Source organism: Anomaloglossus baeobatrachus, chromosome 5 (assembly GCF_048569485.1).
Source record: "Anomaloglossus baeobatrachus isolate aAnoBae1 chromosome 5, aAnoBae1.hap1, whole genome shotgun sequence".
In the NCBI taxonomy this organism is placed as follows: domain Eukaryota; kingdom Metazoa; phylum Chordata; class Amphibia; order Anura; family Aromobatidae; genus Anomaloglossus; species Anomaloglossus baeobatrachus.
In genome coordinates, this window is record NC_134357.1 from 370,447,356 (window position 1) to 370,470,614 (window position 23,259).

At 43.1% G+C, this 23,259-nt stretch overlaps 1 protein-coding gene across 2 annotated transcripts in view; it reads right to left on the reverse strand.

The window, feature by feature from the left end:
- Positions 1 to 23,259, reverse strand: part of WNK4 (WNK lysine deficient protein kinase 4) — a 213,520-nt gene that overhangs the window by 79,321 nt on the left and 110,940 nt on the right. The window lies entirely within an intron of this gene.

Below are 23,259 nucleotides of genomic sequence, written 5' to 3' on the forward strand. Positions count from 1 at the left end.
AAGAACTAATATGAAAAGTGTAAAGTAATGAAGATGAATCACATTCATTGTACACAAAATCTAAAAAACATGAGAGTTAACCACCAGTCTTTTTATTTTCAGTTGTGTCTACAAGTTACCTTCAGTTTTAAACTTAATAAAACTAATTTACGTAACACCTATGGTGAAATATATGAACATACACTGTGCCAGGACCCCTGCATCTTCCCATTTACATATCCTTATGCTTCCTGCTGCATTTTTCATCTGGATGATATTTCCCACAGATAATTTGTCCTTGTTAATGGTGTAAACAACTTGCAGACATCCCTTTAACACCAAGAGCTGCACATTTGCAATTTGCAACCACTCCACCTCAGTCAGGGAGCCCAGAGACATCTGTCTCCATCATTACCATGCTTAATTGTCTGTAAAGCCAGGCAGGCTTCACTATTTTTAACATACAGCTTTTTACACCTTGTCATGCAAGCATAATTATTCTAGAAAGTCAGATTCTACTGAGAAAGTTTTGTTTACTGGAAAACTTTGAAAAAACTTAGGAGCATGACATAAAACATGTAAAACCTGTCGGAAATATTGTGCTTAAAGGACATCTCATTTTTCAATAGTTCTAGGTGCTATTATGCTGGTGTACTTGGTATGATAATCCATGGCAAAAATGTTTGAGAGGTTTTCCTAATAAAATGCTAGTCAAGAACCCACGAGTAGATCTTCTGGTGCTTTGTTGAACTTCTTCAACCTCTATGCTGGTATTTTATTACACTATATATAGCAAACTTCTCATTCTAAAGTAGATGGAGAAATAAAAAAAAAAGCAATAAGTTGGCCTAACCTTGGGCTCATGATGACGCTTCCCCCTATTACATACTTACCAACTGTCCCAATTTTGGCAGGAAAATCCCGCAAAATGGGCCTAAAAGAGGTGGGGCTCATGCAAACCTCACCCATGAGTAGGAATTTAGTTTGATTATTTAGTTTGATATATTGATTTGACTATTTAAATGTTGGTAAGTTTACCACTGATTAAGACTTAAGAAGGAATATACTTACTGTATACTGTAAGGACATACTGAATAAGATCCTGTGTGTGTAATGTCACATTATCTAAGAGAGTAAAACATATTCTGAAGCACTTGGCTGAAATAAGTAGAGAGATAGTGGCTCAACCTTTAATTTAGCAGACTTTGTCCATGCAGCAAGTATAAAGCCTGCGGCAATTTACATTTAGCAAGCAGAAGTTATCAACCGCTGAAATGAAATTCATCTGTCTAATATTGGAAAATGTTATAAAGTAATTAATATTTTGAGGAATCAATCTTTTTCAGTGGATCCAAAAATAAAACAGTGAAGACTCAATGTTTATCTCCTGGTTCATCAGATTCTTAACCCAAACATGCCCACATCTCTTGATAAGTATTGATATACACTGTTCAGGGATGTCAAACTCAAATACACAGAGGACCAAAGTTAAAAACTTGAACAAAGTCCTGGGCCAACTTATTTTCGGGCCCCATATTGTCCTTCATACAGAATAATGGACCCCACATAATCCTCCATATGGAATAAATGGTCCCACATTGTCCTCCAAACAGATTAATGGGCCCCACATAGTCCTCCATACACAATAATGTACCACACACAGTCCTCATAAAGATTAATGGGCACCACATAGTCCTCCATACAGAATAATTGGCCCCACATAGTTCTCCATACAGCATAATGTACCGCACATATCCCTTCATTCAGAATAATGGTCCCACATAGTTCTCCATATAGAATTATGGGCCCCATTTAGTCCTCCATGCAGAATATTGGGCCCCACATAGCCCTACATACTGAATATTGGGCCCCACATAGTCCTCTATACAGAATAATGGCCACACATAGTCCCCCTTGCAGAATAATTGCCCCACTTAGCTCTCCGTACAGAATAATGAGCCCCACTTTGCCCTATAAACAGAATAATGGGCCCCACGTAGCCCTCCATACAGAATAATGTGCCCCACATAGCCCTCCATACAGAATAATGGACCCCACATAGCCCTCCATACAGAATAATAGGCCCCACGTAGCCCTCCATACAGAATAATGTGCCCCACATAGCCCTCCATACAGAATAATGTGCTCCACATAGTCCTCCATACAGAATAATGTGCCCCACATAGTCCTCCATACAGAATAATGTGCTCCACATAGTCCTCCATACAGAATAATGTGCCCCACATAGCCCTCCATACAGAATAATGGCGCCCCCCTTAGCCCTCTATACAGAATAATTGGCCCCACATAATCCTCCATACAGAATAATGTGCCCCACATAGCCCTCCATACAGAATAATGGACCCCACATAGTCCTCCATACAGAATAATGAGCCCCACATAGCCCTCCATACAGAATAATGTGCTTCACATAGCCCTCCATATAGAATAATGTGCTTCACATAGCCCTCCATATAGAATAATGTGCTTCACATAGCCCTCCATACATAATAATGGGCCCCACATAGTCCTCCATATAGAATAATGGGCCCCACATAGTCCTCCATACAGAATAATGGTCCCACATGGTACTCCATACAGAATAATGGGCCCCACATAGTCCTCTATATAGAATAATGGTCCCACATGGTACTCCATACAGAATAATGGGCCCCACATAGTCCTCTATACAGAATAATGGGCCCCACATAGCCCTACATACAAAATAATGGCGCCACATAGCCCTCCATACAGAATAATGGGCCCCACATAGCCCTACATACAAAATAATGGCGCCACATAGTCCTCCATACAGAATAATGGAACCCACATAGCCCTACATACAAAATAATGGGTACCTGTCATTGTGTGCCAAATAAAATCAGACTGCGGGCCAGAGTTTAAAATATGTGATTTACAGTATATCTTCTGAGGAAGGAAAAAAAAATAACAGTACAGCACACTAGAAAAGTCTTGAAAATTGAGAGTGACTACATCATGTACAAAGAGTAAGTATAGGCACAGACATGTTCATAGAGGAGTAAAGCCCTTCCTTGCAGGGTTGCACCCTTATGTCATAAATTCTGTCAATCCATGTTTGGTATAACCAAACCATTATAATCTGTCACAATCAGCTGTGATCGTGTGATGGATGTATATATGGCCTCCTGACTATGATATGTTGGGTGAGAGTCTGGAAGGCTCCATACATATTAGACTGTTGGACGATCCTGCTGATATCGGGGACTTGGCCGACTTTGGGCCTCTAGTGTCTTCTAGGCCAGCTAATCCCTGGCCTTAATTTGACAAAAAAAGGAATTGGGCACTGGCATGATGGGAAGCTGCATTTTTATTTCTCAGTTTTGACAAAGGCAAAGATGACAAATGTACAAATTACTTCAGTGAATGGGGTAAAACACATTTTATATATAAATAATTAAATATTAATAATTAAATAATTGTTTCTGCATGGTCTGTTAGATAGGCTGCTAATTACAGCCGCCTCTCAACTGAGCCTGAAATGTGACAATATTGGCATTTTTACATTGAAGCGCATATATATATATATATATATATATATATATATATATATATATATATATATATGCGCTTCAATGTAAAAATGCCAATATTGTCACATTTCAGGCTCAGTTAAGAGGCGGCTGTAATTAGCAGCCTATCTAACAGAAACAATTATTTTCACGTGTACCTTTTATAAAGAAGCTGATGGCCAGAAGAGCAATTTTTATTACATTACTGAGTTTCCAAAGATTACAGTTTATAATTCTGTAAAATAATTAGCACATAAAGAAGAAGATAATGATAGATCAGGACTGCTACAAAGATTAAACTTGCAGGTAGTTGGTGACATAAATGCTCATAAATCACAGCTGAGCATATCATAATTCTGAGTTATGAAGGCAGGAAAACAGCTAATTATACAGCGCTAAACGTTGAAGATGATGTTGGCAAAGAGTTTGATCGTACAATAAAGAATAATGAAGAATACTAATATAGTATCATAGGATTTACAAGATTTTCAAGTTATTCCACACAACCTCACTTTCTCAGATTAAAGTATGGTCCACACCCCTTATAACAACAGTAATATTCTAAATGTTCTTATCTTACACACAATAAGAGGCAAAACGTCACCTGTTCAACACATAAAGTGCCACATGGAACCATAAGTGGCTCAAAGCTGGGGCAACCAAAGTGTTTTTCTTGGTTCCTTTTGATACTGAAGGATCTATTAGTAGCCAACATGTTATTAAGATAAGTGATGATGAGTAGATCAGGTTGCTATAATGTTATACACAATATAGTCTTAGGTGAATGGAAAACCTACGCATATGTTTGATGATATCCCAAATATCCCAAGATATTTTAATTACTATAATACTGAGGTGGGGTGCAGGAGGGCTCAGCCCTTTTTTACCCTTCTCCTTCCAATACTTTGGAGGAAAAAGATTGTCATGGCCTTCAGGGCTATAAACATCCAAGGTCATGGTGTAACGCCTGCCTGGATCCACAGACTCAGATGGGCTGTAAAGGGGAGGCTAGAGGGAAGCCACTCACCAAGCAGGACCCCCAGAACCCTTAAACCCTTTAACCCCTCTACAGGGATTTGGAATTACACAGGGCCCTGGAGATCCCTACCTGTGGAAGGCTGCAGTCCGATGAGAGTAGTAGTCAGGCAGGGTCAAACCAGGAATAGCGGAACAGGGACAGAATCGGCAGGCAATGACATAGTCAGCAAACGTAGCAGAGGTCAAATCCGGATCGGGCAGCAAGGTACATAAACAGCAGGCAGAAGGGTAGTCAGAAAACACACAGAAGTCAGCACACAGGAATAACCAAACAGAATAGGACGTAACAGGAGCCAGGAAAATCAGAACTATCTCTGGCAGTGGTCATGTGACAGGAGGGGAAATAAGAAGGGTGTGATGTCTTCCCATTGGCTGTAGCTGAATGCTGGCAAGTTCAGCTGGAAGACATATGCCACCCACAGTCAGCCAGTGGTACTGCAGATCCCAAGCTAAGCCAGCCCAGTGGATGATCGGAGCCTGCGCCCACCGCTGGCATCGACTCCTCTCCCATCACCATCCACGGCAGGAACCCGGCGTCGCCTGGCGATCGGAGCAGAAGTCGCTGGAGCAGACTCCGGCGGTGACGTAACACATGGACATCCAAGGATAACTTTATTGGTTTACACCATTTATAGGGTGGAAAGATGAGGACAACCTGATTGAGGCTTTTTCTCTTCATGGTCCATATAGTGGCCATTTGGTGTGCCTATATGGTGCTGTCACTCTTGGGTGGGACAGTGTTGAACATTACCGTATGTCTAGTCAATGTCTAATTTTTGAAGATACAAAGAAATACTTTCTCTCTTCCAGGAGATCACGCTGGTTCTAAAAAAAAACACTACATAAAAATCTGGCTGTGAAAAAGTATTTTTGGACTCTGAGGTCTAGTGAAGAGTAAAACAAAAATGTGCCAGCATGAAATATAAAACAGACAGAATTGTGTTGGATGCAGTTGGTCAATTTTCATAGGTCAAAATAGCAACAAAACAACTGTTCTGCGCTGTACTTTGTTGGAATGTTTTTCCTTTATACGCTGCCAAAGGCACTATAAAACAATATACTAAAATTTCCACTAAGCTCACTTTCTAATTTTCACATTTGATTCACAAATCACATAATTGTTAAAATTATCAACACATGTCATCAAGGAAAAATGAAATCCATGGATTCTGTAGAGTAGGGGCGGACATACCATTGGGGCAAACTACAAGGCTGCACGGGGGCTCAAGAGGTAAGGAGGCAACTTCTGCCCCCAAGACAGGTGGAATTGTACATTATGATGAACTAGTGGACTGAAAAGGACCCGTATATTGATCTTGCACAGGGGCTCTCTTCTGTCTGTCTTCACTCCTGGTCTAGAGCTCTATTTAATGGAACGTTCTAGTAGATTCTATATAAAGATGAAAAAAATAGTATGCTTCCTTATAAATTCAAAGGCATATGGAGCATAACCCCCTAATATTTTGGCTTTTTTTTGTAATAAATGCCTAATATGACTCTTTATGGAGTAGTAATATGGTCACATACATGGAAGGAAAGGAAAATATTTAGCTCACCCCTAATGTCCGTCTAGTACGATCCAGCCGCTGCTAGGCTTAGAACACACGTGAGAAGAACAATTGCTAGCCGGATAGGTTTCTTTAGATAAAATCCTAATTTTAATTAAAATTTATTTAAAATGGAAACATTCAGATGTGGATCGCATCATGTAGAGTGTAATCATGTAGAGTGTCATGTAATCATGTAAAAGTAGTGTAGAGAGCACCAGACGCGTTTCGAACAGCTTGCGTTCTTAAACAGCTGAATGTTTCCGTTTTAAAAAAAATGTAATCAAAATTTGGATTTTATCTAAAGAAACCTATCCGGAAGCTAGATCAATTATTCTCACAGGCATGATCCCTAATACAAGCGAAAATCATATAGTCGCCACTAACCTGATAGTATATAAAACTGGAGGACGTTGCTTAACCTAGTCCACCAGTTACACCTTGAAGTCAAAACTCACAGATGTGTGTTTAGCGTGAATATGAGCTCATTTGGTCACCATATGTTATCTAACTACTTCTTGTTTCCTGCCAACATCATGTCTAATTTAATGTGATTGTACCCTTTGATAAACAATAGTGTGAAAACGACAATGCAACATCTCATTATTGTATAAAACCATGAAACTAATCTGAAACATTACCGGATTAGATAGATTTTGGAACATATCAAGTATCAGCATGCTAATAATACAAAATCAGCTTCAGATTGAACATATTTAGAAGGAGAAAGCAAATAAAGGTTGCGATGTCTCTCAATAGCTATATGCAACTTACCAACTTATATAGTGAATTGGAAAAAAAAAATAAAATATATATATATATATATATATATATATATATAAAACAATCATTCTTTTTCAGAATTTATCCTCCCCAATTCCCTTTGTCAATTGTCCAGTGCAATGAGGTAAGTTGCGACAAACGGTCTCTGTCAGCAGTACGCAATGAAAGTTTCCAATGCCTTATTACACAACTCAACTACACAGGACGCATTGTGACTATGTCCAAAACTATTGGAATACCCTGTTCTTTTGGAAAAAGGTATCAAGAGGCACATAGGTGACAGCCAGGAGCCATTCTAGCTGCCAGTAGTCATCCAATGAAATCTTGTTTTGGGTACATCATTCCACTCTCACCGGTTCAATACATCATTTTCCATCAAAATTCCTGCCAAATCCTATGGCCCAGTGCTGGAAGGAATAAAGGACTATACATTCTTGCCAAAATGCTTGAGCAATTTAAAGGGAACCTGTCAACATGTTTTATATTGTCTTTTTAATGAATAGTGCAAGTGTTGTATAAGAATAATGTGAAAATTGTCAGATACTCTAATTGACCCATAAAATACCATATACTAAATAATGATTTATTGTGATCTCATTTCCATTTATGATCTATGGGTGTATTATCGTTCACAATTTTTCTTTATTTTCATGTGGACGAAAGGAAAATAACAGAAACTAGGAGTTATTGGGTTTGAGTTGTTCATCCCATCTAGAAAAAAATTAAGGTTGAAAATAAGTATAAAGGAAAGATGGTTTATCACTGATAGTACTTCAAACATGGGGATATACGCAAGACAACAATAAATGTCATAAAAATAATTGACAATATGTCAAAAAGTCCACCTCCCAGGTAGCCATTCCTGATATCAAAAGTCTACCCAGTATGATATACCCTCCCTCAAACACCCTTTTTTTTATATATATATATATATATATATCTTTTCTGCTGCGGGCTATACAGATATACAGCGTAGATTTCAATAGATGGATTGTCACTGTTTCCCCAGGCATCTCTTTATGCTATTGCGGCCATTACCGTGGGAAATATTTACACTTAAATATCGTCGTGGAAAGGCATCTAAAGATAACTGGATGTAATTATATGATGGGGTGTAATTGGGAGGCTGTTAGAGCCTACTGTGTACGTGGGAGGGCTGAGAAGGCCATCATACTGTGCGGGGGACTATGCCAAAAATCATTCTGTGTGGGGGACATCATACTGTGGGTATAGGTTGGTTGTTGGGGTCATCATACTGAGTAAGGACATAATACTGTAGGAATGGAGACTAGGATTATCATACTTTGTATATGGGATGGCTGAGAAGGAGAAAAGAAAAAAATCAGCTCACCTGTCACCCAATACTGCTAGATCCATGGGGTGCACGAGATCCGCTGGTCAGTCCTAACCAGCATTCAATGAGCAACAGAAGGAGGAAAGATTGGATCCAGCACCAATTCCCGATCAGATAAAAAAAATCATTTTCTTTATTGATTCACTTTAAAAAATCACATGAAGACCGCTGGTGGAAACTTGAAGTCAGAGGTAGCCTTTACGGGTTTTGGGCTTCATAATAAAAACAAAAAAGAGTCCTTAATCATAAGTGGGTATAAATAATCACTTATGATTAAGGACTCTTTTTTGTTTTTATTATGAAGTCCGAAACATGTAAAGGCGACCTCTGACTTGAACTTTCCACCAGCGGGCTTCATGTGATTTTTTTAAAGTGAATCAATAAAGAAAATTATTTTTTTTTATCTAATCGGGAATTGGGGCTGGATCCAATCTTTCCTCCTTCTGTTGCTCACGGCTGAGAAGGCCATCATAATGTGCGGCGGACTGTGTGGAATATCATATTGTGTGGGGGACATCATACTGTGTGTCTGGGTTAGCTGTTGGCACCATTATACTTAGTAGGGGCATAATTCTGTAGGGAGAGAGACTGGGAGCATCATACTGTGTATGTGGGAGGGCTGAGAAGGCCATCATACTGGGTGGGTGACTGTGTGGAAAATCATATTGCGTGGGGGGCATCACACTCTGGGTAAGGGTTGGCTGTTGGTGCTATCATAGTGTGTAGAGGCATAATATTGTAGGGAGGGAGACTGGGGGCAGCATTCTGTGCATGTGGGAGGGCAGAGAAGGCCATCATACTGGGTGGGGGACTGTGCGGGACATCATAATGTGTGAGGGACATCCTACTGTGTGTATGGGTTGGCTGTTGGGGTCATCAAACTGAGTAGGGGCACAATACTGTAGGGAAGGAGACTTGGGGCAGCATACTATGTTAGGAGCTGTTAAACAAGTAAAAAAGATGAATTACAGGAGCATTATGATTTATAAACTTTATAAAAAGCAGTAAATTATATGTTTTTAAGTCACTGTTACAGGTAAGAACACATATTACAATAAGCCTTTTTATAACATGTACTAACAGCAGCGAGTCAACAGACTCAATTGTGCTCAATATTAAGCAATACAATTAAAAACATTACAAAATATTATTATTATTATTATACTAGCATTACTATGGAGCAGAATTTATTTCATTCTATTGGTTCTGCCCTCCACAGCAGCCAAAGTCTCTCTTGTGGCCCCTTGGGAATATTAATTGCACAGCACTTGCCTATAGTATACATGGACATCCACAAAGCTGTACAGTCAAATCTTTAGTAATAAACTTGGTCAGCAAATTAATAATTTTGCAACTCTCACGGGCCAGCACCCACATATTGCTTTTATTACTATTCAAATTATCTGGTTATAGGACATACAATCAGACAGCTTGACTGGGGGTACACAGCTTCCATAGGAATTTGTTTTAGTTTCCCTAATGTTAGGTATCCATTTGAATAGAAATAATTTTTGGATGGGATGGGAGTAGTTGTAAATAAAAAAAAATAGATGTAAAATTATTCTTCTCGATAGTTGGGAGACAGATAAACAGTCATCCTACATCAAATACTAAACTAGTTGTCTAAGGATACTGTTAGTGCAACGTAAAACTCATGCAATATATGGAAAGCGGATGTTAATTACTATGAAACTTGTAATCTCCAAGAGAAAAAGCATAGCCTGTTCCAAATGGTCACTGTCACATAGTAAACAATGTAACTGTGATCTATTCATTGGCACCAAAGTGAGAACATTGTGTCTCCTCGGTAAAAAGCAAAGTAGTGTTGTGCCACGACCCACACCTTTGCCAGAGACCATTAGGAGCCTATGAGAGTCCCAAGGGGTTGGCGAAGATGGCAAAGATGAAAAAGGATAACAATACAGTGCTGTAGCTAATCTTCAGGATTATGAAACTATGAGGAAAATGAAGCCATACCGTACAACGACTTTGCAAAATATAATCAGCAATGCATCTGGATGCCATTTCTTTTCCTTATTGAAAACAATTGTATAGTGTATTTTTTAATTAAAGGATAGGTAATTCTGAGTTCTGAGAGACAAAAATATTGTATGAAACCGCTACTATGACTATATCCAACAAGGATTTTTAACACATTTTGTATCCAAATATTACTGTATTTATATAAGTATACATTTTTTTAAATAGTCCACACTGAGTCTAGATCTTAATCACTAACAAATAGTTGCATTCTAAAATGCTAAGATAGTAGATAAGAACCCAACATTAAGAGATAAGGGTGCTTTACACGCTGCGACATCGCTACCAATATATCGTCGGGGTCACGTAGTTAGTGACGCACATCCGGCGCCGGTAGCGACATCGCAGCATGTGACACCAAGGAGCGACGATCAACGATCGCAAAATCGTCCAAAAACGGTGATCATTGACACGTCGCTCCTTTCCTTAGTATCGTTGCTGCTGCAGGTACGATGTTGTTTGTCGTTCCTGCGGCAGCACACATCGCTGTGTGTGACACCGCAGGAACAACAAACATCTCCTTACCTGCGTCCGCCGGCAATGCGGAAGGAAGGAGGTGGGCGGGATGTTACGTCCCGCTCATCTCCGCCCCTCCGCTTCTATTGGCCGGCCGCTTAGTGACGTCGCAGTGATGTCGCTATGACGCCGAACGCACCTCCCCCTTGAGAGAGGGATTGTTCGGTGGTCACAGCGACGTCGCTGACAAGGTATGTGCGTGTGACGCTGCCGTAGCGATAATGTTCGCTACGGCAGCGATCAACACATATCGCACATACGACGGGGGCGGGTGCTATCGCTCGTGACATCGCTAGCAATAGCTAGCGATGTCGCAGCGTGTAAAACACCCTATGCACCTTGATGTTGGCTGTTGGGCTCACATAAAACTGGCCTTTTTTATACGCTAAGTATACAAATTGTTATATGTTTTTTCTTAGCAGAAATGCATGTTAATTTTCCTTTATATTCATTGTTAACATCTCTTTATTTGTTAATATATCTCATGCTCAGTATGCAGCTATTCACCTTGCATATTAGGAAGTGCCGTCAGTCTTTTTCCTTAAATCTAAATCACTGTCCGAGACAAGCTCTATGCCTAGCTACCAGCTTTACTGTCCATCAAGCAAAACAGGACCAGGTTTCCATGTAGCAGTTATTGTGTATTGTGAGACTGTGACCGGGGTTATCTATGACGGCCGGTATGTCTCGCCCCGGTTGTGCTCACTCCATGATAGAAAGTAAATCCACTCTAGGGTTAATGCTGTTTCCCTACAGGCTGAAGGAAGGGTTAAATGGAAACAGGAACGAGGGGCAGGTGTGCCGGGTGTGAGGGAGTGATCACAACTCTTGTGTTCTCTGCTGGAGGGACATGTATATGGCTGTGGATTTTTGTTTGGACATTAAACACCGTGTGCTGTGAACCTTGATGCCTGGATCTCGTGTCTTCTGCTGCGCAGCCGACCGCGCTACCTCACATATGGTGGAGAATCGGCGGGCATGCCAGCCCGGTGAGGTGTAACTTCCTTTTCTGGTGATCCGGTAGCACATGTCCTGGATTCAAGCAGCTATACTACGGCCCAAACCCAGCGACGCCATGGAGGACATACTAAGGCATTTGGCTCAGGCTAATGCACAACAACAAGAGGCTAATGCACAGCAACAACAGGTGAATACCCACCTGCTCCAGACGTTGGAGCAACAGCAGCAACAGCACCAGCAATCCTTGAAATTGCAGGAAAAAAGGCACCAAGAACAGATGGTTCTCCTGGCCAAGTCAATCCGTGCCGGACCGGCAGCAACAACCCCGGGACCGGGTGACGACAGCAGCGTCCGGAAAGCGGTGAGACAAGCGTTGCAAAAGATGACCCCGGGGGATGATGTGGAAGCGTTCCTGGCAGTGTTTGAGCGGGTGGCCGAGCGGGAAAAGCTGCCGACCCCCCAGTGGGCTGAGGTATTGTCGCCCTATCTGACAGGGGAACCCCAAAAAGCGTACCTGGACCTCGGTACCGAGGACGCCATTGACTATGTGACCCTGAAAGCCGAAATACTGGCTCGGTTGGGGGTGAATACCTATGTACGGGCTCAGCGGGTTAATCAGTGGTTCTATGAGGAAGCCAAACCCGTACGCTCCCAGGCCTATGACTTATTACATCTTGTAAAAAAGTGGTTGCAGCCTGACACTCTGAGCCCGGCGCAAATGGTGGAAAGGGTAGTAGTGGATCGTTTTGTGCGCACTTTACCCGTCACCGTTCAACGGTGGGTAGGACAGGGTGACCCGAGTACCCTGGACCAATTAGTGTCCCTGGTAGAGCGGCATGTGGCTACGCAGGACTTGATATGGGACACTGAGACTTTGCGTACCGCCCGTCGGTCCGGCCCCTCCAAGCCTAGGGCCAAGGACCCACCACCGACACCGGTACAGGAGTCCGCTACCATCCCGGCTGAGGCCGCGCCCGCCGTTCCTGAGGTCCGGAAGGCCATGTACCCTAAACGACAACTTGTCAAGGGGGTTTCCTTCCCTATTAGATGTTGGCGGTGCCAGCGGGTGGGACATATGGAAGCCCAGTGTCCCCTGACCACGGAGCCCATGGATTGTGGAGTTACCCGGCGGGGTTCAATGTATGCTCAGGTGGTGTGTACCGCTGACCTGGTTCCCCCAGAGACTGAGCCCCACTTGTGCCAAATACAGGTGAATGGATGTCCGGTTACAGGATTGTTGGATTCCGGAAGCTTAGTGACCCTTGTGCGATCCACCTTGAGGGCTAAAGTAAAGGCCACAGGACGTACCGTGGGGGTGGTTTGCATACATGGGGACCGCCGAGACTATCCCACGGGGATTGTCACCATCACAGCACCTTGCGGTCAGGTGCAACATGAGGTGGGACTGCTTAACACTCTTCCTTATGACGTGATCCTAGGACGGGATCTGCCCTATTTTTGGACTTTATGGAAGGGAACCCCTAGGTCCCCTCCGATATTGGTCAGTCCGGGGCCTGAGCCCTACAATCCTGAATCCGGGACACCTGCCGTAGGGGTCCCCATGATAGGGACAGAATGTGAACCCGATAGGTCGCCCCTAGAGGTATTGGCAGGAGAGGCTGAGACGGTCGAGCCCATCCCGGACTTGGAGGCATCCCCGGATGCGTTTGGGACAGCCCAACTTCAGGACCCTACGTTGATACATGCCCGGAATAGGGTGTTAGTAATTGACGGGGTGGCCCAGCTGCCCGGTGCCCAGGTAAGGTACCCCCATTTCGCTCTTAAACAGGATTTACTCTACCGGGTAGATGAAATACGGGGCGTGGGGGTGGAGCAGTTGGTGGTGCCCCAGCCGTATCGCCGGCGGGTCCTCGACTTGGCTCATAAACATCTGATGAGTGGCCACCTAGGGGTCAAGAAAACGCAGGAGCGAATATTGCAAAGGTTCTATTGGCCCGGGGTCTTTGGGGAGGTAAAACGGTTCTGCGAAACCTGCCCGGAGTGTCAGCTTACCGCACCACTGGCCCACTTTCGCAGTCCGTTGGTGCCGTTACCCATTATAGAAGTCCCTTTTGAACGGATAGGGATGGATCTGGTGGGGCCCCTCGTAAAGTCTGCTCGAGGGCACCAACACATCCTAGTGATCGTTGACTATGCCACCCGGTATCCAGAGGCGATACCTCTCAGACATACTGCGGCGAAGCTTATAGCTCGGGAGTTGTTTTCTGTGTTCTGCCGGGTGGGGTTGCCCAAGGAGATCCTTACGGATCAGGGGACCCCATTCATGTCTAAAGTGACCAAAGAACTATGCCGGCTACTCCAGATCAAGCAGTTGCGTACGTCTGTGTATCATCCTCAGACGGATGGGTTAGTAGAACGATTCAATAAAACCCTGAAAACCATGCTAAAAAGGGTGATCTCCAAAGACGGGAAAGACTGGGATATGATGCTTCCCTATTTGATGTTTGCCATCCGAGAGGTGCCACAGGCATCCACGGGGTTTTCGCCTTTTGAATTGTTATACGGGCGACATCCCCGGGGATTGTTGGACCTGGCAAAGGAAACATGGGAGCAAGAGCCCACCCCCCATAAAAGTGTGATTGAACACATTTTAGGAATGCAGAACCGCATAAGCGCGGTCATGCCAATTGTGAAGGAGCATTTACAGGAGGCTCAGGCCGCGCAAAGCGGCCGCTACAATAGACAAGCCACCGTGCGGACCTTTAAACCCGGGGATCGGGTGTTGGTATTAATCCCCACGGCGGAGAGTAAATTCCTGGCTCAGTGGCAAGGCCCCTACGAGATAAAGGAAAAAGTCGGGGTGGTCAACTATAAAGTATTGCAGCCCGGTAGGCGGAAACCTGAACAAATATACCATGTCAACCTATTAAAACCGTGGCAGGAATGGGAAAGCCTGATGGTTGAGTTTCCCCCATCTCCCTCCTCTTCGGGTCGTCCACTCCCGGCTTCAGCGACCTCCGGAGAGGACGAACCGGAAGTAAGGATCGGAGAAGCCCTCACCAAGCAACAGAGGCGAGAGGCCAGACGGCTGGTTCAGCAGAACCCCGATGTCTTCTCCGAGTTGCCGGGTAGGACCAGTCTAATACGACATGACATTGTCACCGAGCCCCACCTGAAGGTACGCCTGAAGTCATACCGCGTGCCGGAGGCTCGAAGACAAGCCATATCAGAAGAAGTGAAGACAATGCTACGCCTGGGGGTCATCGAAAAATCCCGGAGTGAATGGGCTAGTCCGATTGTCCTAATACCAAAACCCGATGGCTCCTTAAGGTTCTGCAATGACTTCCGGAGATTGAACGAAATATCCAAGTTCGATCTCTACCCCATGCCTCGGGTGGATGAGCTGATTGATAGGCTGGGACAGGCGCGATATTTTACCACGCTCGACCTGACCAAGGGGTACTGGCAGGTGCCACTGACGGAGTCCGCCAAGGAGAAAACCGCTTTTGTTACGCCGGAGGGTCTCTTCCACTATGTTGTCTTGCCTTTTGGGTTACATGGCGCTCCGGCCACGTTCCAGAGGTTGATGGACTTGGTGCTGGAACCCCACCAGGCGTATGCATCAGCGTACCTTGATGACATCATTATTTATAGCTCCGATTGGCAGACCCACTTGGAACAGGTACAAGCGGTGGTGGACGCGCTTCAAACAGCCGGATTGACAGCCAATCCCAAGAAATGTGCGTTGGGACTCACGGAAGCCCGCTACTTGGGCTACGTGATAGGCCAAGGAGTGATTAAGCCCCAAATTAACAAGGTTGAGGCGATCCAGAAGTGGCCTAGACCCCTGACCACGAAGCAGGTTAGGGCCTTCCTGGGTATCGTGGGGTACTACAGGAGGTTTGTAAGGGATTTTGCGGGACTATCAGCCCCCTTGACGGACCTTCTCAAAGGCAAGAAGTCCGTCATGGTGCGCTGGACTCCGCAGGCCGAGGACTCCTTCCGGGCCCTGAAGGGGGTCTTGTGCGGACAGCCCGTTCTTGTACACCCTGATTTCCGGAAGGAGTTCATAGTACAGACTGACGCCTCTGAGGTCGGCCTGGGGGCAGTGTTGTCTCAGGTGGTTCAGGGGGAGGAACACCCCGTCACCTTCTTAAGTAGGAAGCTCACCCCTCCCGAGCGGAATTATAGCGTAGTGGAGAAGGAGTGCCTGGCGATCAAGTGGGCCTTGGAGTCCCTACGCTATTACCTGCTGGGACGGCAGTTTCGCTTGGTGACGGATCACTCTCCACTGGTCTGGATGAGGTCCGCCAAGGAACGGAATGCCCGGGTTACCCGGTGGTTCCTTTCTCTGCAGAACTTCCGGTTTACGGTTGAACACCGGGCCGGTAGGTTGCAGGGCAACGCCGATGCCTTGTCCCGCGGCCCGTGTTTGATGGCGGGAGTTCAACCCCGCTCGCTTGAACTGAGGGGGGGGTGTGTGAGACTGTGACCGGGGTTATCTATGACGGCCGGTATGTCTCGCCCCGGTTGTGCTCACTCCATGATAGAAAGTAAATCCACTCTAGGGTTAATGCTGTTTCCCTACAGGCTGAAGGAAGGGTTAAATGGAAACAGGAACGAGGGGCAGGTGTGCCGGGTGTGAGGGAGTGATCACAACTCTTGTGTTCTCTGCTGGAGGGACATGTATATGGCTGTGGATTTTTGTTTGGACATTAAACACCGTGTGCTGTGAACCTTGATGCCTGGATCTCGTGTCTTCTGCTGCGCAGCCGACCGCGCTACCTCACAGTATCTTTTTATCAAATACACAAAACACAAGTCTTTTTCTTCATAACTATACCAACTTGAATATATATATATATATATATATATATATATATATATATATATATATATATATATAAAATGATCCAGCTCAATAGGTGAAAAGGCATTCCAAGACTTTAAAGGAACTTTTGACCTGTAACCTGGGCACCACTTATGCGACCTTCTGACATGCATCTATAGCACACTGAAAGATCATATTTACCTCAATTTATCCTTTAAATGAACATATATTTAACAATAGTGTAAATTGTCTCTCCAGGAAAGGATACAAACTCTAGCGCAGCGCGATATTTGTAAATGGTGATCCAATAAACTAACGTGTGATACTACCGGTAGCTGAGCTGAAATCTTTGATTTACAAACTGAAGCCAACCAGAACATAGAGAATTAAGAGCAGAACTTTATGTACTCACATAAGGTTGTATCCGGGCACATGGTATGAGTGTGACACAGCTTGGTCAGTCTCCAGTTAATACTAAATGTGTACAAAGTGCCTTCAGAACAAAATGCATATACGTAGAGCAAATTTTGGATTGCTCTCACTTTTAATACATCAGTAAATACATTTTCTCTCTAAGCCTTACCTCAACCCTAAGTCAACAGCCAAGGGGCATGCAGGGATATACAGTACTGATAAATATTGGACGATCTGATCCTAAGCATTATATTGTTATAGATTACTCATTAAATTCTGCTATAGATGGAAAGATCTCTACTCTGCCCACTGTGAAGAATGGACAGCATGAAGGTTTATCAATTTAAATGGATGTATTGAGACTCCTCTGTGTGAAACCGCTAAATGAAAGGAAATAATGATTTGGGGATTAACTTAGAGAAAGGGGAACTTCATTTGTTAAACCGTTAAATGAAAAATATATACCTATGTGTAAATAATTTAGGACTTCAAAGTCTGAAAAAGGCCACCATACAAATTTGATTAAAGTTTACCAAAACAGTCGATTTCAGCTTGACCGGCCAACCACAAGAAGTGCACATTTAGCCGATCCTAAACAATAGGCAATTAGAATTTCAACTGCCAGTCATTCTGTTTTCTCCTCCTTCTCTGATGATAACACATGAACATTCGTCCGATAGCTACGGTATCTCATGGGTATGTTCAGTTTAACTTCCCATTGAAAGTTTACTCAACTGTCTACTATATCAACCATGTATAGAAAATCACTTTGACATTTGTGAATATTAATTTTAATTCTATCTTCTATATCAATGAAATTGTTGTTGTTTTTTTCTAGTTGGACTGTATTATTATTGGTAATCTTTCTGTTTTGTCCTGGATCTTCTGAAATGTAGTCAATCCTCTAAGGCTAGTGTCCTTTTCTAGTTTCACAAAATATAACTGAAGGAAACAAATTTCTTAATCTCCAAATATGATTTGTGATTAAACAGGGCTGATTTAAGACACGAGAGAGGAGTTATCTGAAGAACATAAATATACGGTAAGCGATTGGCTTCTGTAACAACAGAGATTTTTTATTGGCATGAAAAGCTTTTATATCTCATGAGACACAGTCATGGCATTATGTGCCTGGAGAAAATAGTGAACCCAAAATATAAAATTCATATGTACACTGCCAAGAACATGGAATAGACAAATTCAATTAGATAAAATTATGAAAATGTAATATTTGAGTTCTAGCAGGAAATGCTATAAAGAAACATTTGTCCTCTTTAATTTCATGCATCTCCAGCACTGATGCACCAATGGTCTTTACTTGTCTCCACCAATCTAAATAGCAGATCAGTTGACCTGCAATGTTGGATTTTATTGGTCATGGGTCAAAAATAAAAAGTCTTTGTGCCTAGTAACATCTCATCAGTAGAAGTCAATCCTAGGTCACAGAACAGAATAAAAATTGATCAATGATTTTTTGTTTTAAGTAATGGAAATATCCAGGTCATAGCTTTTAGAGATTATTAAATTTTTTGGAAGGTGTTTGTCTGAAAACTCTACTGCACTGTTCTGATGATAGAGATGAATGGACTGAGGAGAAAACTAAGAAAAAAAAAGGAATCATAACTAGAGATGACGATCAGGGTCAGAAATTATTTAGTCATCAAATAAAGGGTTGAAACGATCCATAGACTTTATATTTAAGGGGTTGTCCACTACTAGGACAACCGTTTCTCATTTTCCATGTGTGCTGCCATAAAAATAAATAAGTCTATACTCACCTCCGATGCAGCTGCAGTTCCTGCGATATTGGAACTCACGTTCCTGGTTCGCACCTGACATTGTTATGACATGCGAGCTCCACGACCAATCAGTATCGACTTCCTTCTCTCAGCCTATGGTTAAGTAATTAACAAGAAGTGACAGCTGGAGCGCTCACTTTGTGTTAATTACTTAACCATATGAAGGCTGGAGAGAAGAAAGCTGGCAGTGATTGGTGTCAGGGCTCACGTGTCATAACAATGTCATGTGGGACCAGAGAACATGAGTACCGACATCGCTGGAACCGCACCGGCACCGGAGGTATTAGCTTTTTAATTTTTAGGGGGCACACATTGGGAAAGAAAAGGGGTTGTCCAAGTAGTTGACAACGCCTTTAACTACTCTGCAGTAGTGACCACATCTTTGTAAAACTGATAGGGAAGGCTTTTTGTAAATACCTTGTATTGCCAATTCAGCCTCTGAGTGGTGCTATCGCGGTCCGCTCTTCCCCATCGTGTGACCCTTGGGCTCCATGACCTCTGGTATCTGGTGATGTCACGTCCACTTTCAGTAGACCTGACATCTCCGAGGCCGACCCCAGTCTTCCTGAGTGACAGGGCTGTGGGCGGTGTTTTACTGCTCGTCACAGCCCAGGCTCACAGCCCAGCATCTCGTGTGCGCTCTACTTCACTGCAGAGCGCCGCAAGCAGGTGACAGGCTGGGCTATGACAAGCGGTGAAACACCGCCTACAGCCCAGTCACTCAAGAAGACTGGGGCTGGCCGCAGTAACGTAAGTCACGAAGCCCGGGGGGGGGGGTCACGCGATGGGGAAGAGCGGACTGCGATCGATAGGCTCAGAGGCTGAATTGGCAACACAAGGTATTTACAAAAAAAAACCCTTATCGGTTTTACAAAGATGTGGTCACAACTGCAGAGTACTGAAGTTTAATGTCAGCTCCATTCAGCAATTTCAGCAACAGTGAGTGACTGTCTAATGTGTATTGAGGCCTACCAACAACGGTCTCTAGGGATAGAAGTATCAGGCATGTGGTATTCATCTACCAATCTTTTCGCTTTTCCTGAGAAAAAACGTCTCCAGAGGTGTCCGGTACTTTTCTTTTTTTGATGTGTATAGTGGAGCTGGATGATTATCTTTTGGCCAAACAAGTACTGATCTGACAGCTATTTAATGTGTCTGGGATGTAATTTTCTATGATTTTCTATGATTAAATGATTCAAAGAGCTAAGAAAAAATGTTCAACCATGTAGTATAGGCACCACGAATAAACGTGGAGACAGATGTGCGCAGGAAGAATTTGACAATATACACTTATATTACCGCAACAATGTAAAAAAGAAAACAAAGAAGGATCTGTGCACACGTAGAGCCAGTATCAGTGTTGCAAAATGGTTCCTACAAGTGGAAAGAGAACCTTTTGTGTGAGATTTCAACGTGAGCTGTAATTAGTGGATATTTCATGTTTTACTGTTCTACACACGGATTTAATTAAACCTTGAAGGTGATTTTGCCATGTGAGCGATTCTGGCATCAGACGTTGAAGCTTGCAATTGGAAAGGGCGAGACCCAAAACCGTCCTTTTTTGTCTACTGCAAGAATCCCAAGTAGGAATTGTCAGTTTACATTAATGGGGTTGTAGGAGGTAAAACTGATGCCTTCCCTCACCTGAGGCAAAATGATGAAAAAAGTCTCCTACAAGTAAATGTTTGGAACTGTTTAGAGTAGATAAAGATAACTAAGGAAAATAGCTGGTGGCAGAAGATAAGAAACACTCTGCCCGGCTCATCTGACAGCATTGTGGCACGTCGCGAAGTGAAGGATTACGTTTGATCTTTCATTTTCTACATTTATTACACGCAAGAAATATTCCTGCGTGAGTAGAAAAGAGCAAAGGAAAATCAAAATGGCATGAAGACAAATAGAATAAGAAATTACATGCTTTACAATGCATTGTAAAGGGCAAATTTATAAGTGGATAAAAGAATATTTTGTCAGAGTAAAAAAGGATCAAAATGCTTTTGAGGTGAAAATAATACAAAATCTGGCAATAAGGTTGTAAAGGACTGGGTTTTAGAGAGTGGATTATAAATTTATTCTATACAGGACTCGTGTTCACCTCAAACCCAACCCATATGCATTGCCGAGAGGACGTCATTGCTCTGAACAGACCGGAGTGGTGTAATTGTTGCAAGGGACGTCATCTCCATCAATAAAGGCTGGATTATAAAAAACAGTAGGAGCGCAGAGGTTGGGCCAGGCACACAGATTGAATCCAGGGTGGCTATTCACATACAACGTGTTAAAGGGAACCTGTGAGGTCCCCTAGGCCCTCCAACTCAGCAGCATTCATCACTAAATACCCAAATTCCCTGCCTAACGAGCTCTATAATGCTATTTATGTTACCGCAGCTCCTGTAAATCTTGCGTATGCATGCGACTCATTTTTGCAGCGTCAGAGGCACACTGCGCATGATAGGAAGTGAAGAAGCTGCTCTTCCGATCAGGTGCTGTGCGCCTCTCTGAAGCCAGGACGCATGCACTCGGCTTCTCAGAGGCTCTGACGCTGCCGAAATGAGTCACGTGCATGCACAAGATTTACAGGAACTGTGGTGATGCCGGCTCGTGGAAATCATGTTATCACACCTACAGGGGCGTGATAACATGGAAAGAGGGCCAACTAGTCTGGGGAACTAATACCCCATCAACTAGTCAAGAAACTGATTAGCATAGGAACAGGGCACTTTATAAATGCTTTTTTTAAACATTGGTTTTAGTATATAGTATTATACAGAGCTGGTTAGGCAGGGAATTTTGGAATACATATGTGAATGCTGCTGGGTTGGCGGGCATAGGAGATCTGACAGGTTCTCTTTAAAGATTTTTATTTTTGTGGGGGGGGGATAAAAAAACATTTTAAATGCTGATTGCAGTCCCAAAATGGGAGTGGAAGCCATTTATAACAAGGCAACCAGATGACAGGTTCCCTTTAACAGTAAATGCCATATGAGAATATGCATCACCCTTGGTACTGAAGGACTCCAGGGCATATACTATCATGAGATCTGGAATCCTAATCCCATCACCCAAACCACCAAACCTAAAATATGGTATCTATATAGACCCTTATATGCAGTACTAAAGTCAATCAAATTCGCTGATATCGGAGGGATCGGTCAAAAAGTCATGTATGGAACCCTCAAGAGATTATTTCGGGAGGGAACATACGGTAATTGAGTTTTGAATTTACAACTGCCCATCCTTTTTTACCCTTGAGACCAGCTGCCCCCAAAGAATCTGGCCACAAAAGACAAGATTACTTGGCCGAGTTGAGTGTTAATGTGTATTGAGGAAGCAGGGAAAATAGATCTATCAGCTGAACTATTTTGTGCCCCAAAGCTCTCCAATGTGTATGACGGCCTTATGACTAATTTCCAAATGCATCATATCCTTAAAAGACTAATTTTGGCTCACACAGATTGCATGTTAGAAGAATTTATATGCAGTTAGCGGAATCAGATAGATTTTGTTCTGATTGAGGAACAAAAGGATGAAACAACCAAAAATAAATATGCAAAAACTGAACCAAAATAAACATGCTCTGCAGGAGACCTCCTCACACCCAGAGCAGAACGTTCTGAAGGTGGAAAACAGAACATTAGGAGCTATACAAGATCCATACATGAGGAGTCATGTAGGCTCTGCTCTAAATCACATTTATAGGATGGATCTGTCACATTTATACATTAGTACTAACAACAGGAACTAAACTTCACACCCAACATTAATCATGTCTTCCAAATGTAGATGTAGAGCTATCAATATATGGGATGATGTGAAAATAATGTTACTACAGCACAATTATGCTTGATTAAAGATTGACTACACCCCGCTCGTATTAAAAACTCTTCTAAGGTCTTATCAACTTATGGCCATGTGGTGCCACTTTTTTTTTACCACATTTGTGATGCAAAGTTAAAGCTTATCTGACCTTTCACACAAACGTTTCGGACAATCATGGTCTTGCTGCTCTTATCCCCCATTACTGTTAGTGTACATATTAGACCACGGATCCACTTGCGTTTTGCACAGATGAGGGCAATCCGATAAAACATCAAATAGTATTTATACCAGTATATATATATATATATATATATATATATATATATATATATATATATATCAGCAAGAGTAATGAATCACAGCATGCTGCGTTTGTCACCGGGTCTCGGCTCACACGCACCAATACAAGTCTATGGGAGCGTGTGAAACATAGCACTGCACTCGCATGTCGTCCGACCGCAGTGCGATGTAAGCAGAGACAGGCCAGGAAGGAGATGAGGACAAGTGCTCCCTCCCTCTTCTCCGCAGTTGTGATCCGATCGCAAGATCGGGTCACAATCACATGAACCTCGGCGGGTCATTAGCATATTGCTTCCGATGCTCTTGTGTCAAGAGCTATACGCAAGTGGAGCCGAGGCCTTAGTCTGATATGCGTCTGATAATAGTC